Source organism: Lagopus leucura, unplaced genomic scaffold, assembly GCF_019238085.1.
Source record: "Lagopus leucura isolate 7727_CA_CO unplaced genomic scaffold, USGS_WTPT01 Super-Scaffold_100030, whole genome shotgun sequence".
Lineage (NCBI taxonomy): Eukaryota > Metazoa > Chordata > Aves > Galliformes > Phasianidae > Lagopus > Lagopus leucura.
In genome coordinates this window covers 6,658,681-6,676,774 of record NW_024962281.1, presented here as the reverse complement: position 1 = coordinate 6,676,774, position 18,094 = coordinate 6,658,681, and the positions used below count along the sequence as shown (strand labels likewise).

General features: G+C 42.1%; 1 protein-coding gene and 1 long non-coding RNA gene across 5 annotated transcripts in view; one reads left to right on the top strand and one right to left on the bottom strand.

Moving 5' to 3' along the window:
* The window catches only part of SGCD (sarcoglycan delta), a 309,952-nt gene that overhangs the window by 13,057 nt on the left and 278,801 nt on the right, over nt 1–18,094 (bottom strand). The window lies entirely within an intron of this gene.
* Nucleotides 2,694–16,553, top strand: LOC122185558. Its single transcript, XR_006180917.1, has 3 exons — nt 2,694–3,050; nt 12,144–12,339; nt 14,391–16,553. It is a non-coding gene; the product is annotated as an uncharacterized LOC122185558 (long non-coding RNA).

Below are 18,094 nucleotides of genomic sequence, written 5' to 3'. Positions count from 1 at the left end.
TATGGATGAAAATTAGTATTTCCTTAGATTATGATGCTAGATGAACAGTCCTGCTTGGGATCTGCAGGTGCTGCATTCCCTGATGAATGAATGTGTGTGGGGAACAATCCTCCCCTTTTGCCAACCTACATCTATCAGTTCTGACCATTTCCCTCTGCTGTAACAAGAGCAGTTTGAAACCATTATAAGACAGTTCAAAGCCAGCATTAGGAAGATGCTTAGCTAATGTTGAAAGATTCAAATGAGTCCAGATAAATGAGATAAATGAGAAACTGGAGGAGTCTGAAGGTGTGGCTCACAGGAGCCCACTGCTGTATATTCAGAGCACTGAAAGCAATAAAACCAGAAAAACGTGGAGAAGTCAAAATACAGTTGTGAATTCTTTGTGAATATTTATCAGGCTAATGCATGGGAATTGCTGAAGGGGATGAAGGAGCTGTAGTTACGTCAGTTACCCTGTTTTTTTCTCTTTTTTTAAGTAATCTCTAGAATGGTATACAGAAAGAAAAACGTAGCATTTAGAGGACAAAAAGAGAGATCAAATGGAAAAAAATCAAATTACTCTAGAGAGAAAGATGTAGTGTGTAATACTATTGAGATCTGGTTTCATCATGAACTGGAGAAGTGGTGAAGGGTAGAGACTGTCAAAGAACAAAAGTACGAGATTAATGTTTTACGAAGTAGAGGTATGGCTGAGAAAATTAAAATCATCTGGATAATTAAAAAATGCTGTTGCTTATAAATGAAGGAAATTATCATAGAAATTGGGAGACAGTCAAAAACGATGTGTGGTAAATACAGAAGCAGTTTAAGATGATGATGATGAGGTTCTTTTTTAAGGGCCAGGGAAGGGACTGAGGGATGCAAAATGAATTGTGCCTATTTTAGTGATGACGGCAGCGATGCTCTCCTCACCCGGTGGGCTGTGAGCAGATTGGTCTCGCTCCGAATCCCCACTGTGCCTGACAGACATGAGCAGAGAGCTGTCTGCAGGATTCCCTCCGTCCTGCCGTGCTCAATCTTTCAGCCTTAATTGATGAGCTCTGACATCCAGAGATGTTACGGGGCCAAGTGGTGGGAAACTGCCGCAAAACCAGGACAACGGCAGAATCACAGAATCAAAGAGGTTGGAAAAGACCACTGAGATCAACAAGTCCAACCTCAACCCACCCCCACATCTCCACAGTTCTGGAACACCTCCAGGAATTTCATTTAACCACTTTTTCAGAGAAGAAATTCTTCCAAAAGAAGGAATGGCCAGGGCCGCATCCAAAGCAGCACAGTCCCATGGGTGCTGATGCCAGAGGCACAGTGCCAGTTTCTCAAGGGAGAGGAGTTACCAGTTGGGAGCACAGGAGTGATTAATAAAATCACAGCAGTTGTAGGTGGGATTGAGGAGATTGAGCCAGACTACAGCTCTATTTATTAATATAATTAATGCCAGGAATCAACCATAGGAGATACCATGAGATTAAAAAAAAGCAGAGAATGTGCTTTGGTTAGAGGAAAGGCAAGGGATGAATGTCTTTTCTTCTGGAACGATAAAAGAGGGATAGTAAATGACATTACCACTGGTAGTTCCTTCACGGAGGCTTGTTAACTGCATTGTGTTAACTGTACGCAGTTTCTCTGTGCTCCCAGCAGGAGCAAGGGACAGTCTCAGGAGCTAGATGTGCCCCAGCTACCATGTAAAGCACCATCTTCTGTGTGTTGGCTATACCTTATTTTACTGCAGTAAGTTACATAAGAAAACAAATTGAAACAAAACAAATTCCTCCTCCTGTTGGGTGCATTAATGAGAACACTCATTTCACACATGGAGAAAAATAATTACTTTTTATGTTACTGTAATTGCCTAAACCAGAAATGCATTTTCCAGAAACAAAGGTTGGGCTGGTGTAAGTTTCTAATTACAGGTTGAAAGCTTCTAATTAAATGGCATTAATTGGAAGAAACCTTTTCAGCTAGAATTACAGAAGAGGCTGGTAAGATCGGGTATTATCTTGATGCACTGTTACCAAGCCAGGAGTGAAATAAAGAAATAGAAACAGCATGGTAGCTCCTCAAGCCACTGGCATAGCTTGCTGCCTAGTAGCAGCGTGTGCAGAGGCAAACTAGCCTCAGACCTCCCATCTGTAGCAGTGAGGTGAGCAACACAGTGTCAACCCCGTCCTAACACCCTACAGGGTTACAGTAAGTTGGCCTGGTCAATGTGAACGGGCACAAGCATTGCAATAGCTTTTGGAGCACATCACAGAATTTATGTTGGCTTCTGGATGATTGCAGGAAGACAAATGCCACCAGAGCTGGTGTAAAATTAGAAAATCCAACGGAAAGATGGGACTTGTGTCAGATAAAACTCGCTAGGTTGACGCATTAAGTATTTATTAACCTAACATACACAGTGCTCCACTTCAGGGTGACTTTCACATGCAGTGAAGGCAGCAAAATATCACAAAGAATCAATCTGGACCAACTCCCCACTACTTTACTTTGAATGCTTGCTCTTTTGTCCAACTTCAGAAGACTGAAGAAGCAATTGTTTGTTTTTTAATCTCATTTTTTTTTTTTTCCCAGGGTGTTGCATAATCCCCCTGGAGCAGACCTGCATGTGGTCACTGGCAGAGAAATCACTTTCTCATGATAATCCAAAGTACGTAGATGATACTGGCAGGGGTGCAGTGCTATGCAAATACTGCAGTCATTATCATCAGTGGTTTGCAAGAATTCCTCTACATCAGAACTGCTTTATGAAAGGTGGCTGCAGACTTCCATTAAAAATTATTTTTTAAGTCTCTCTGTCATGGGATTTCTACTTGCCTCTTGGTCAGACATAATGGAAAGTGTCAGACAGATTAAAATCTCACGTGGACAGTGAACAGGCTCAGATTACTGCAGTGCTTTCTGCAGTGATTTACTTTTTCACTGCCTTGATGATTTATTCTGTTCCTTATAAGAAGATTGGACTTCATAGTAACTTACAATGAAGAAATATGGAGATACCAAAAGTAGGAAGGATTTGAAACAGTAGAATACCTGCTGGAAAAAAGGTAAGTCTGTATGCATCACATACTTGGTGGTGGTATCCCTTGAAAGCATGTAGTGAATACTGTAAGTGGATTTGAAGAGCTTATTTAGCATGACAAATTGGCTACAACCTGGTGGCTATTTCTGAAAATGCATTCATAGACCTTCCGACACTGATACTCCTATGGTATATCCATTCACTGTACAGTCAATTTATAATGATTCCACCAAATTAAATCTTTATTAACAATCTTATTGACTCTGGCTTTGACTTTCAGTCCCCCCTTTAATTAACTGCAGTAATGAGACAAGCAATATCCAATGTAACAAGTGACCAAACATTTTGTTTTAAACCTGCATTTTATTCCAAGCAACTTGACAAAAAATGAAGGCTGAATTGCTATTTGCTAAATGTCAATTTTCACACTCTGCCGAACCCTTTCTGAAGCTTGTCAACCACAAATCTGTAGTCATTTTCCCCCCTCTGATCAGAGCCATATAGAGCACGTAGCAGGTTTTTTGTTTTTATGCAGAAGTACCATTTGCTGTCCTCTGTATACTTCATAAAATGGCAAACAGGCATAATTGTACATCTAAAGGGATGATATGCCAAAGTTGTAGCCTCTTTTACAATTTACACCAGGAATACAGTTTTATGTCTGGGTGCATAAGGTCTCAGCAATGACCCAAAACTCCTCATATTACTTCACAGGAATAGTGAACCATCCAGCTTTCTAGTGCGCTGGGCTTCTGCTCAAAAGCTAGGGAGCTATTTCACCCTTCGTGAGTCCCAGCAGATGGTTCATTCTCAGGCTTGCTCCTTGATTAGAGGTGCTCCTCATATCTGCAGCAGAAATTCCATGCCTTGCTGTCTGACAGACACAAAGCAGCCCCACAGTCACGAGCATCCACACCCTTCCCTCTACAGGCAACCATGACCATGCATAGACACAGGACTCGGCTCTATTGAAAAGAAATAACTATTTCTGGCTTAATGCTATTGCAAACCAGTTCACCCAACTTCTCACATGCTGTTATTTGATAAAGTTAGGGAAGCAAAGTGACAGAATAAACTGTCTAGGTCAGGATACTGAGTAATGTGGATTAATGGGTATGAGGGGGATGGCAAAACAGTTGGACTTGATGATCTTTGTGGTCTTTTCTAACCTTAAATCTATCATGTATACCACCACTGAAAAGGACAATAACCTAAAAGTTAGTTGCTTATTCCTGTATCAAAACTAGCTAATCTGACAGCTGTCTTTGAGAAAAACAGAATTTTTCATGAGTACCCACTGATCTGTGATTGCTCTTCACATTATAGCACTGATTCACAACCTGTTTTGATAATTTGGAAATTTTTCCTCTGTACAATCTATAACATCCAACAGAGAATACAAATACATGAAAAATGAACACACTTTCTCAGGAGGAGTGCCAAGAAAAAGTCAAGATTTCTGAGGACAGAGAATGAGAGCAGGGACCAGCACTTGGTGGGGCCAGTTTCTGAGCTGCTACTGGAGTTAGCAGGGCAGTGGGAGGGACAGGATTTTTGAAATAGTTTTTCCTCCCAGTTCTTTGAAAATCTTCAAGTCATTTGAGATTTACAGCTCATTTCTTGTTTTCAAAGAAAAATAGGTTGGGAAATGGTGCAGAGAAGAAAACAAAGAGATTGTGGAGGTGGGTGGAGAGGAGAATGAACTACAGATAGAAAGAGATCAGGCAATTAAAAAAGCCAACTTGCTGTAAAAGAGAGTACAGAGATGTTCCAAAGGGACTACTTTAATTCTGAGAATAGGATGTTTTGCAAATTCTAAGGGTCAATTTATCTTCAGCTAAAAATGAAACTGATTTCTGTTTATCTTTTGCATATAATCACTCCTGAATATAACACGCATTTCAAGGTACAGTCTGGCAATTTTTCAAGAGATATGCAGGACAGTGTCTTTCTTAACTGGGAGACAGGTTGAACCTAATGGCAGCAATTCAGTTGCTGACTAGATGATCTTAGCAGTCTTCCATCATTAGTGATTCTATGATTTCCAATGAGAAACAACACCCCTGCCCTTCTCCATCTGTAACACGTGGACACTGGGAAATACAAAGCAATGCTGCTTTGGGTGCACATCTCAAGAAACAGCAATCCTCGCTCTTGACTCTTCCTCTGCCAGCATCCATGCTGTAAATTACTGATCCTTGCTGCAGAACAGAGCTCAAAGAAATCAGTCTTCTTGCTTCTTGGCTCAACACAGCAAAAAGAGAAAGCGTTCAACATTTCTTGAATTCCATGAAGCTCCTTCAATCCTTTCTTGGGCAAGTCCACATTTTCACACTCATAACCTCTCTTGTATGACTTTTTTTTTTTCTTTCAAGTAACAGAGAGAATCACAGATGCTAACAGAGCAGGTCAAGCAGAGATTAAATGAAACTGATTAATAAAAATGAACTCAGCACCCCTCAGTGTCATAATCTCTTCCTAGAAGAAGTTTTTAGCAGGGAATTTCATTTCCTTCTATTTTGTTTCTGAAAAAGAGAGGCAGGTAGGAGGACTGGCTTTGTGGTTGAAGCACTGGAGTTCAATTTCTATTCCTGTGATGAACTGCCTTTGCGACCCTAGGCGAGCACATTCAGAGCTCCCTGGGGTTACTGCAGTATAAGAGCAGTGGGGATGGCTCAGCACAGCCCAGGAGTAACTCACCCTCCTCCCCAAAACAGCAAAGTTGTACAGGCAACTCCTTGCCGCTGATTTCTCCTAGTGCCCAAGACAACTCATTTGAAAACATTCTCAAGAAAACTGCCAATTCCACTGCAGAGCACGGCCCTAAGCCACTACCTCCACCAGGAGCTTCACCAGATGGTCTCAGTGGTGGGAATGGCCCCAGGTACAGAGACATAACCTGACTGACTTCCTAAGAACTGCCTTTAAAAGAAGTCAATAGAGTTTCCTTGGAAACATAACAAGGGAAAGGCAATTGGATTCCAAACCTTAAAAACAACTTGAATTCTTTTGTCTGGCCCAAAAATACCCAGAATAAATGTGCAAAAGAAAAAATAAATCATGGTCATTTAACCACTGTCAAAAACAACAATCAAAGCTGTAAGGTGCAGGGTTTTGTTTTCTTCTCTCCAGAATTCTTTGTTTCTTCTCAATTGCCTGCACTCTCATGGTACCTCTCAGCAGTCAAATTAACACTATATATTGATTGCATGCTTGGTAGGCAGCAGGAGAGAAAACAAACCAGGCAAGAACTTAATATCTGTTTGAGTTCCTTGAGCACATGTGGAATATGGACAGCCTTTCATGGTGGCCACCACTCTGCAAAAGCTTTTCTAGTGAAATTACCACTGTTGCTTCCATGGGTGTCAGTAAGCAAACGCTGCCAGGAAGAAGATAGGGTGCTTATATCCTTCCATGCAGAAGATATGATAGATGTCTTCTACCACCTGGGAGCGTCACTCCGACAATTTTCCAAATGTTACTTGCTTCCCATAGACAAAGAAATTTCACCTGCTGAAGTTAGCACAAACTGCATCCCTCACACTGGAACACGCATGATTCAACCTTCCATTCAACACCCCTATATATCAGCAGGCAGTATCATTAATTCCTGCTCCAGAATACTGAATCCAGTCCTCATGTGACAGCCCCAAAGAAATGAGGACTTCTGAGTCCCCTCCATACACCATAGGGAGAAGCCAACCTCCCAAACCAAATCAGTTCCACAGCCCACTTGCTACCATTAGCCAGGGTAACTGCTGGGATAGAATACTGAAATGAGTCAACTACCTGTTTGGACACTAAATATCAAGGCTGCAGAACAGAGCTCAAAGAAATCTGATACAGATATAGAGAGAAACACAGATACTGAACTGCTGAGTCAAGGAAGGAACTGGTCAGAAAATAGCAGGGAGGGTGATAACTGAGATTTTCTATCTTGTGTTTCAAGAAGGAATGCGTGACATCTGCAGTTATTCACATACTATAGTATGGGCAGTCTGAGGGGCAGCGCTGACTGGGGCCCATCACAGGTTGGGGAATTGCTATGGGTTGGTGCCAACTTCACATATTTGGAGAGCTTCCCAAAAATGACAGACAAGTGAAATGTTTCCTCTGCTCAGTTTTAGTGTCAACTCTGGCAGAAATTCCCATTGCTGACTGCCTGTGGAGGGTCACAAATTCCTTTACATAATAAGCCTTTCACAAAGATATTTGAAATATTTAAAATAATTGGGCCATTAGATAAGAGTGAAGATTTACAAATATGTTTACACACCTGCTGGCTGGTATTTAAAACTGATGTAGCATCTTCCTTCACTCAATGCACATGAACTGCACATAATTATATCTTCACATAGTATTTGCTACTCAACTTTCTGGCCAAAGTGATTTTCATTCTGATGTAATTTACATATGTTCTGATTTTCAGTTGATCCTGTGTGGAGCCTGGAATTGGACTCAATGATCCTTATGTGTTCCTTCCAACTCAAGATGTTCTATACCACATCAGTGGTCAAGGGGAAGGAACCTACATAACCCCCAGACTCAATCAGCTCCAGCAATGGGGCACCAAGGCTCCATCACACAATTCTTTCAATACAAGGGAGAAGGAAACAGTTTTTTTTCCTACAAAACTTGGCCACTGCTAAAGAATTACCCTGCTATCCCTCAGATATTAAGCTCATCACAGTCCTTCCCTCCTTGCACTCCCACAGTTCTCACTTTTTTCCTGTTTATTATTGTAGAGTAAGCCACCAGGTATAACAACATTTACTGTCAGCCTAAATACAAGCATTGGAAATTTTCAGTTTACCAGTAAGAGAAGTACCCAGTACCAGAGATGCATCCCTGGGGACCCTGCAGGGTCTGGCAGCATGCAGTTCCCCATCGGGTTTGCAGAAGAAAAACTTGGGGCAGGTTTCATCCAGTGCTAGAGATACTGACTACTCTCAGTATGTTCCCATAGATGACAGTACATGGAATATCTATCTCCTATAAAGGATATCCTTTTATAAGGCAATCACATCCTAACAGTCATGCTGCTTTAACTGTACTGCTCTACTTAGAGTTATAATGTGGGGAGAACTTAAAAAGACATAACTGGACAGGCCTGTTTTAATTGTTCCCACCAGACCTGTGCTCCATGACCTCAGACATCTACAGAGCCATAAATAGGAGCTTTGATTGCTGTTCCCATAGTGACTGACAGGAAGAATACACTGGAGGCTGGACTGGAACTGCTTCAAGCAGGCAAGCAGCTACTGGAAATTATTAAGTTCAGAAGCTCGGGGGACACTAATGTCAATGCAGGCCAGTCAACCTGGAAGATAAACACTGCTGGGCACTATGGAAAAGACTGTTATATTTGCGTTCTGCTAAGAAAGTGGAGTTAGCTGCACTACAGGCATTTGGCTTGGCAAATGAGCCCCCTTCTGAGGGGAATTTACTGGTCCTTTCTACTGCTGGAGATGACAAGGCTACTGGTTGTGACTGCTGTGCTGCGCACATTTACTGCCGAGGAACAGCCACCAGCCTTCCAGCTCAGCTGCACTACTGAGGCATTCTGTACCCAGTGCTGCCAAAGGCTTTGTGTGGAAATGGCACACTTCTGGCATACTGCTCTGAAAGGGTGAAGCCCTGGTGGATGCACTCAGAAACGCAGTTTGTCCTGCAGCTCTGACACCCAGCTCTTGCTCTCACTGTGATTTGTGCCATGAATACAGAAATAGAATTCTAAAAGCTCTACACTCTCGTATTTCAATATTTAAAAAATGGTATTTTCTGCAAAAAAAGGCACAGACGCATACAGAGTATGTATAAAAGAAGTTCAGGAATATTTATATTAGCTGAGCACACAGCAGGAAAAGTATAGTGGTTCTAATGGCAAAGCTGCCAATATATCTCCAAGTGCTGTGCTCACTGCCTGTCCACAGACTGCTGGGCTCTGAGCTATATGCAGCTGCATCAGCTCGCTGGCCATTGGGGGCTGGTACATCACTGAAGGAGGGAATTTCCATCTGGCCAAATCCGGCATTGCCCATAGATCACTCCAAGTTATAAGCCTATAAAGCCAAACAGCCTCAGCATCTCCATTAATGTATTAAGATTTGACACTGGAAATATGGTTCACTTCTGGAGTTGTTCTAGCATGCAAGATAAAGCTACAGTTATTCAGCTAGATAGTGATGCTGAACCTATTTTGTCTATACACCTTGTATACTACCCGAATTCTCCAGTTTATATACTTTAAGCTCTTCAGAAACCACTACTGCTGAAACTTTAATGTCAAAATAAACCAGATAAGCCCATAAAGAATAAGTACAAGGTATCACTTCTCACTTTCTACTCCTCTTTGTGACTTATGCACATAGTTCTCTAAAAATAAAATGAACAACCAAAAGAAACCAATGCTTTGAAAATGATGTGATCTCTAAACAGAAGGAGCTCAGTGACGTGGCCCAAGGAGACACTTTTCCATTCTCATGCAATGACTGATAATCCATACCATGGCCTAGACTACAAAAGCCACTACAGGAACAGATACATTTTGCTTCACACAGAAACACAGAACTAGCATCCAGATAGACAAAAGCTTCCTCAAAGAGGTGATTATGAAAGCAACGCCTTTTGGTATTGCCCAGACATCTGGACGTACTGCAGCCCCCAGAGAAACACTTTTAATAGAATCAAAGAAGCTGGAAAAGACCTCTGAAGTCACCAGGTTCAATCCCTACCCATCCCATGATGCCAGCTGTGTCCCTCAGTGTCACATCCCCACAGTTCTCAAACATCTCCAGGGACAGTGACTCCCCAGCCTCCCTGGGCAGCCTGTGTCAATGCATCATCACTCTTTCAACAGTTAAGAAACTGTTCTTAATTTCCAATCTGAACATCCCTTGGCAATAATACGTAGCAGAGAACTTTTGCCTGCAGAATTCCCATTGCACTGACACTCCTTCCCCTTTCACAGCATATCAGTTCACAAAGTATGATGCAGCATCATTGAAAATGTCTATGTATTTATTAGAGGTTACAGCATAAAAATATGCAGGCACCTTGAAATGTATTTCAGACTGCGACAGCAGGCAGAGTGACTGAATGCATGTCAGGGGTTTATGATGAACTCTGAAGCATCTTCATTTCATAGGAAATATCCTTTTATATAGGCATCTTTTATTGCTTGATTTATTCTTTCTATCTGTAACTAACCTCTAGACTCAAAGATTTAGCCTCCTGGTGTGATGTTGCTTGAATGCATGAATCTGAAGCTCTGCAAAACACTCTGACAAAGTCATTGTTTGGTCCTCTCCCACTGTTCAGAACAGTGCCAACAGAGAGAGATCGAACTGAACTAAGAACCCATTAAATTGAGATATTTAGTGGGAGTGTAGGTGCATCACTACTTCGTGACCTACATGGATACTTAAAGGAAAAGTATTGCTTGCAGGATGCAGTCCTAACACCAAACCCGCACAGGTGGTCCCACATTACCAAAGTTTCTGTACTTTTAAAAACAATTAGGGAATAAAGCCAATGCTTGCATTATGGTATATACCCAACAGTTTGGATCTGGGGAGCAGGGAAAACACAGTGCTGGAACCTGCACAGCACACTCGGGACTGGCTTTCTCATTCTGCTCCCCACACAGTTCCTCCTGACCCACAGGAACAAGAATTGATCATCTGGTAGGGAGCATTTGGAGGGCTTAGGCAGGCAGCTTAGCTCTGGTACCCACATCTCTAGTTATTTAGAGGTATATAAACCAGACAAAAGCACAGGTGATCCTTCCGGAAGCACTCGGGTTTCCAAAAGGAAATTCTTCAGGTTTACATAAAAGCTGCCATCTTTTCAAGAGAGATCCTCAGCTGATTCAAGTATGATAGACTGCTTTCTTAAGACGACCTTTATTTGCAACATGAATTTATTACAAACCATCGCACATGCACACATTTTTCACTCAATCACATCTCGTGGATCATAAGAGAATTTCATTTCATGAACCTTAGGAAGCAATTACAATCTTTAACCTCTGGCACTGCATGAGAAGATACTGCGCGTTTTCTATCAAAATGAACGGTTCTAATAACCTTCCATTAATATCGATTAAATTTAAGACACCAAGCTCTCAAAAAAAAAAAAGTGTCATTTTACTTTACTTCTATCTTTTAAAATGTTAGTACTCAAGGAAGTGGACAGGACACGACATTGTTATCACTGTCACACAGTTCAGCACTAGCAGCATGAACTCTGTCTTGCTTTCTACCCTTATTAAATATAAGGAGATTTTCTCTGAGTTCACTGGCAGGGAACATCTCCTTACAGCAGCACATCCACTCATTATCCAGCCTTCTCAGCTGTTCTCAAATGCACGAGGAAGCCATTTTCCTCTGTTTTACAATCTCTTCTATGATCCTTGATGGTGTAAGTTCGGGGGGTTTTCGATCGATTCCCCAGTGCTGTTTTATAACATGTCCTCAGTCAGTCTCTTCCCATGCCCATCCTTAATGATGTGAAACCAGAGGAAGAGAATGTGTTTTAGTATTGTGAAATGCAAGAGAGATCCCATGAACCAAGGTCAATTCAACATGACAGAATTGCAGCTGAGATGCAGAAGTTTCAGCTGGTGAAATAGCTGCTGGGTCCATGCAGCCTGACCCCCATTTGTGTCAGTTGAACCCAGGGGAAAAAAAGCTCCTCTCTTTCCACAGCCACTGCCCACGCTCTGAGAAATGTGTTCCTCCCTACTGGAGAACTGAGCTGTGTTTCTGAAAGTGTTTTTCAGGCTCTCTCAGAGACACTCACCTGCTTTTTGGCTCTTATTGGTCATAATCACATTTCTGCTCCTCATTTAATGCACACACCCAAAGCAACACACAGCACTGTGGAACACACTGTTTATAATTTTGACTTTTTCTATCCAAAGACACCAAGTCCTTGTGCAGCTGGAGTGAGACACTGCACTATTTTACTTGCCAGCAAAGCCATATTCATATATTGTTTTATATATTTAGAGCAGCCACATCAGCTGATGGAATAAATAGCGACTGCCATTTTGCCTTCTATCTTTTACACAATGCTTTCAAATACTTGGCATCTAAGAACTGTTGCTTTTTCTCAGCTGCTCACACCGATCCCAACCGAGCTGGGAACTGTCAGCTTCAGAAGCGTCAGCAGAATCTGGGAATCATACAGCCTGAGAGCTTGCTCAAGATGGGCCAACTGGCCACCAAGACTAGCTTTGTAAAGGATTCTGTTTTCTGAGCTGAATCTGCACACATTTCCAATTCCAGCCCATGGGAGTTGCCATGGTTTGCGTAAGTAGCAAAACAGTGGCCTTCAGTGCAACACACCTTATGAATTGCAACGATGATATGGCAGTGACTTCTGACAGCACCCTGCAGAAAGCAAACCAAGCCCCCTTCTTGGTCTGGTACTGTTCTGCTGCATAAGGGACACAGGTTTGACTGTTGAGTCACATCTAGAGATGGGTTCTCATGACATCAAACACCATTTGAAAGCAAGGAGTATGTGATCTCAGCGATGTCATTTGAAAGGAAACTATTATTCAGACTGCCAGAGGTGCCACATAAGCATATGGGATAAAGCTAGACTGCAACATAAAGGATGGATTTATATAAAACATAAGGAGCAGGGCAGCAGCAGCACCACACTTACCAAGGATAAAATCAAGATGTGAAGTAACAACACAGCCACCCTTCTCGGCCTAGAGAAAACAGCTCTATTCCACATGACACAAATTTGGACTAAAGATCCTCTAGGCACAGTGAATATTTATGACTTCTCTTAATAAGATACAAAGCACTGCTTTCAAAAGCAAGAATCTCATTATGGTTAGAAATACATTTTTCTTCTCTTTAATATGGCTATACAACCACTATCAATTCCTGTCTAAAGTACAATTAATGCTTTTGTGAAAGTGTCCTTTTTAACCAGGATGGACTTGTACAGCTCAAAGCACCTCACTCACACTCCATAATAACTATGATTGCCTCGATACAGCTGAGCTCAGGCACGAGCAGTAAGCAAAAGGGAACAAAACCCTGAGGAACTTCTCACTTGTGTAGGAAAGCACCTGAACTGCCCTTCCCTATTTTGTTCAGGTTAATAAGAAATCTGTATTAAGCACTCAGGTTTGAGGTTCACAACCACAGCAGCCAAACCCTGGCTGCGATTCCCATGCTGGGCTCATGGTGCTGCAGGCACTGATATACAAAGCCTTGGCAGGGAGACTGCCCTTAAAGACGAGGACTGAGCACTGAGTGCAGTACTTATATGCAGCCTACTTTGCCCTTCACTTCAGGTTTTAGAAATGCAAGATACACAGCTGGAGGGAAAGACATAAATATTAAAGAAAGCCAGATAATATTCTACTGAAATGCAAACATGGTGTTCAGTGGATTGAATTCCTCCCATTTCTTTAAGGTAAGAACTACATTTCAAGGAAAATCTGAGATATTCAGCCATTTTGAACATGAATACATCCTAAATATCACACAATTTTCAAAGGAGTTAAACATAGGATCAGGAGCACGGGTCGGTAAGGTGCCTCCCTTTGCGTCTTCTCTACTTCTGCATTTCATGTTCACTATCCTTGGTACAAACAGCTCTTTTTCAAGCGCAAATGCTACAATAAACCAACAGTTACTGAGACTCTCACAAAGCATTACCAATTACAGAAACACAGAATCATTGGAGTAGGAGGGGACCCTTAAAGACCACCTGATCCAACTCCCCTGCACTGAATCCAACAGCTCCACCAGCTGCTCAGAGCCCCACTAGCCTGACTTGGCTGTCTGCAGGGATGGGACATCTCTATGCACAACCTGTTCCAAATGTCTCATCTCACAGCAGACACCATCTCTCAGCTACCCCACAAGGATAGAGCTGAGAAGGCTCTGCTGCAAGGAAAGTGTTGCCCGACTTGCAGTGAAACAAATGCTGGCCTGCCAGCTCTTCTCTCTGGACAGTTGTCTAATGATTGCTTTTAGGATGCTTAGGGCTGCTGTTTGTCAATAACCTGCAGATCCCATTACAGTCAACACCACAGAAACGGTCCTTAGAGCCCACAGACCTGGTGCTCCTCCTAGGCACAAGCAATAAGTTATGCCACTCCTGAACATGGTAGCTCTGCTTAATCATTAACAAAATATAAACATCTGTGTTGTAGTGGCCAGGGGTTGTTTTTATTATTTTCTCTTCCAAAACACATCACCTCAGGGAGCAGACTGAACTACCAGACAGATACATCATGTTAGTCAGATGCCACCACATCCTTTTAATCAGGGCACCATCGATATTTTGTATTATGTGAATAACTAATTAGTTTCTCAACTTATTTCCACAGATGTCATCGCAAAAATCTATCTGAGGAATGTCATCTGCACTTGAGGGAAGGACAAGCATTGTAATTAAGTATTAAGCCATTTCACCAGTATGAATCTGCCACGAAGTGTGAAATGGCTATTATTCACATTTTAAGACCTCGCATTTATTAGCATCTATTTTCTACCCAAGGTTAGCAGCATGCTGCACAGTGTTAAAAAAAGCAAAAAACAGTTTACATTTTTGTTATTCAAATGGATGCCTGTGTCTGTCTGACTGTACACAGATTGCTAGCATCAATTGGGCTTCTCTCAGGTCCCAGAGGACTTCTGGCCTGCACACCTTTGTGAGCAGCATTGGAAGGGATGCTCTGATTATGGAACAAGTGATATTCAGCTGCTGAAATGTAATGACAACCACAGGTGCAACACACCTTGGCAGGACACTGATCCTGTGTACACAAAAGATATTCAGCCTGAGATAACAAGCAGGATTGATGATTAATACCTCCCAGAAAAAGATTTTGTTTGCATTAGGAAACACTTGCAGAATAAATGCAGACAGCAAATAATGATCCAGCCTGTACTGTTGTATGCAGGGGGCAGCAGAAAATTCCCTGGTCTAACTAGAGAAAGGCAATGAGCACACACTTGCTATTTTGCTGCTCAATTATATACATAAGGAGAGGAATCCTGTGCATCCTCCAGCCAGAAATGAGAGATTTCCACTGCTCTCTACCTTATACACCATGCCATTTGGCAGCAGTTTAATTTAGAAATCTGCCCCTTCCTGCCCTATTCTCACACTTCTACTTTCAGTTATGGGCCATGTAGCTCTGGAAGATGCTCCTGCATCCACAGACCTGCACTTACACACTGGTGCATCCAAAAAGAGCCCCATAGCTGACCACAGACTGTTCAATCACAAATTCCAGCTACTTTCTTTTGTAGTTTGAGCCTATCTCATTTTTTACTCCAGCAATTTAAACACCCTTATGCCAAACTCACCTTCCCACTAAGATGGCCTTCACTGTCCACCAGCCCTTCTTGAAAAGCATCTGCCTGTCAGTGGGCAGCTCCTGTTAGCAGCACAGTGAGCAGGGCCATGCCATGATTTATACAGCTGGGATAAGTCAGCAAAGCTCTGTCAGTGCCTCTGTCATTTGCCAGGTGTGTGCCTGATTATCTGATCCATATCTAGGCACCACCTGCTAAAAATAGGGAAGGAAAGAACACTAAGAGCTAAATCCCATATCTTGTGCTGGGAGGGAAAGAGTGATAGTCATTAAGAGCAGATATGATGTAGCAATAAGAGGGAGCAGCAAGACTCCTCTGCAACAGTTCTATTTTAACACAAGGAAAACACCTGCAATCATCTGCCTCCTTAACTCCAAGCCTTCTATCAAATGCATTGTATGAAGTGCTCAATATATCATCCATAAGAAGCCTCATGGAAAGACTCCCTTTGACCTGGGGCTGTGGTTTGTCTGCTCTAACAGACAAATGGCCAGCAGCAAGAAGGCATGTCAACAGCAGGAAAGGCCACAGCAAACAGCTGTGAAGCAATCACGAGTTCTGCTCTGAGGAAGTCACATTCAACATCAAGTGCTTCAAGAAATGTTACCTGTCATGAGAAAATCGTCAGATCACATGTGGAATCCTAGATTAGCACATCAGGAGTGACAAGAACTTCTGCCTTTCAAACAAACCTCACAAGGGCCCACTCAAACTAGCTTGAAGTTTAGAAACTAGGAACCTCTCCTCTCATTCCAGCTGTATACACAAAGGAAGGCACTGGCTTGGTGAGGACAATTCTAGAAATCCTGCCCTCTTAAATCACTATTACATTTTGTTACAAAACATGGAAAGTAAAACCCACCTCAAGGCAAAAGCATGTTGTTTTGAAGCTGGTAAAATTCTACCAGAATTATTACATTTGCACCAGTAAAACAAAGAGAAGAACAGCTACTGTAATGCTACAACATGATGGCAACTACAGCAACAATAGCAGTGGAACAGCCCTAGGCTGCAGCAACTAAGAACAAGCCCAAATGCAACAACCACGGATGCAGAAACAGAGGAAGAAAAACTGCTTACCTTCAGCAGGCCTCAAGTAGGCAGGGACCTCCAGCAAAACCCCCTTATCTCCACTGCCAGCCCTTAAATGGGGTCTGGTAAGGGATGAATCCTGGCTCCACCCCTTCCAATCACTCAGGAGCACTGCATGCACCTGAGCTCCCCTGGGCTGGCCCTGCCTTCCTACCAGGTGCTCAATCACTGCTTCAGGCCGTGATTCAGCATTTCTACTACAGCACCCTTACCAGCTAATCAATCTGAAAACAACACTACTAGTTGCAAAGCTAAATTGACCGTTTTTTCCTTGCTGCCACCTTGAAGGAATTCCCAGTGTTTGCTAAAAGCTAAACTATGTTTCAATGTGACATGCTACTCTTCATAAATGACATCCATTTCCCACCAAATACTTCCTCTTTCATACAACTGATTTTTTGTGTTTTCTCTACTTTTTGTTCCTTTGATCTTTGTGAACATAATGGTTTTTAGACAGAAACATTATTTGTGTTTGTTCTTATTGAAAATATCTCTGCTGCTTTGTGAAGCACAGCTGAGAGAAGCCTTAATTCGATAAGAATTATTATTTCACAGAAAGAGTGCTGTTGCATTAGCTAAGCACTGTATTTAAATTGCTTTTTGGTACAATGGGTCTCACTTGGACTATTTGGATAGTTCAATACTGTACACGGTAAGGTAGAATTGCACTAATAAAATCAAACTACAAGTGCATTTCATCTGTTATTGGGTACTTTCAGTGCTTCGTAATTAACTTTGGTCAAAAATTACCCCTTTAAGCCCAAGAGATTAATTCTCCCTTAACTATATTTGTGTATAACAGGAAAAACAATCATGCCTTGGTTTCCCAGCCTTGGATGAGCAGTTTAGGGCATTTTTTAACCTACAATAACTGTGGATGAATTCCAGGTCTGTGATTGCCGCTTACAAAGTGAATTTCACGCTGATTTCTTTTTATTTAACTCCAGGAACATAAACACCCTAAACTAGGGTTTCAGCAACATGCTTGCAGTGCCTGGCCTAGCAGTCTGGTTATGAGGGAGATCCCTATGCTAGGTCTGAACAAGGCAGTTTGGGTTGAGGAAGCTGCCCCAACAACAAGCCCACAGACAGGTGCTCTTGTACAGCGCCTGTTCAACATGCACCCTTCCTGCATGTAGTAGTTTAACATCCTTTTGATACTTTTTTTTTTTTTTTACATTGGACCACTCACTTTTTAGTTATGCTTCCACCTCCAATTATTTCCCTTCACTGCCACTCATCAGCTGGTCTAGCCCTTATCCCTCTCCTTGAAGAATGTCTCAATAGCAGTGAAGGCACTGATCTTGTGATTGTCAGACAGTTTTTGTTACTCTTCTTAACATATATTGCCCTCTTGAAAGGAGACAAATGAGGAAGCCTGGTGATTTCTGTCAGAGTCAAGGAGAGGCTCTCAAGTAAAGCTCTTACCAAGTTCCTTGGGCTCTATTAAAACAATCCAGTGACAAAAGACCATCTGCAGTCAACCTCTATATACAGGCAATCACAAGGATAGCAACTTGCATTACAAGGACTCAATTACTACAAATATTTAATGTCCCAAAAAAAATCTCATAATTCCTCTCTCTGAACTATTTTGGGATGATGCTCAGCAGGAATA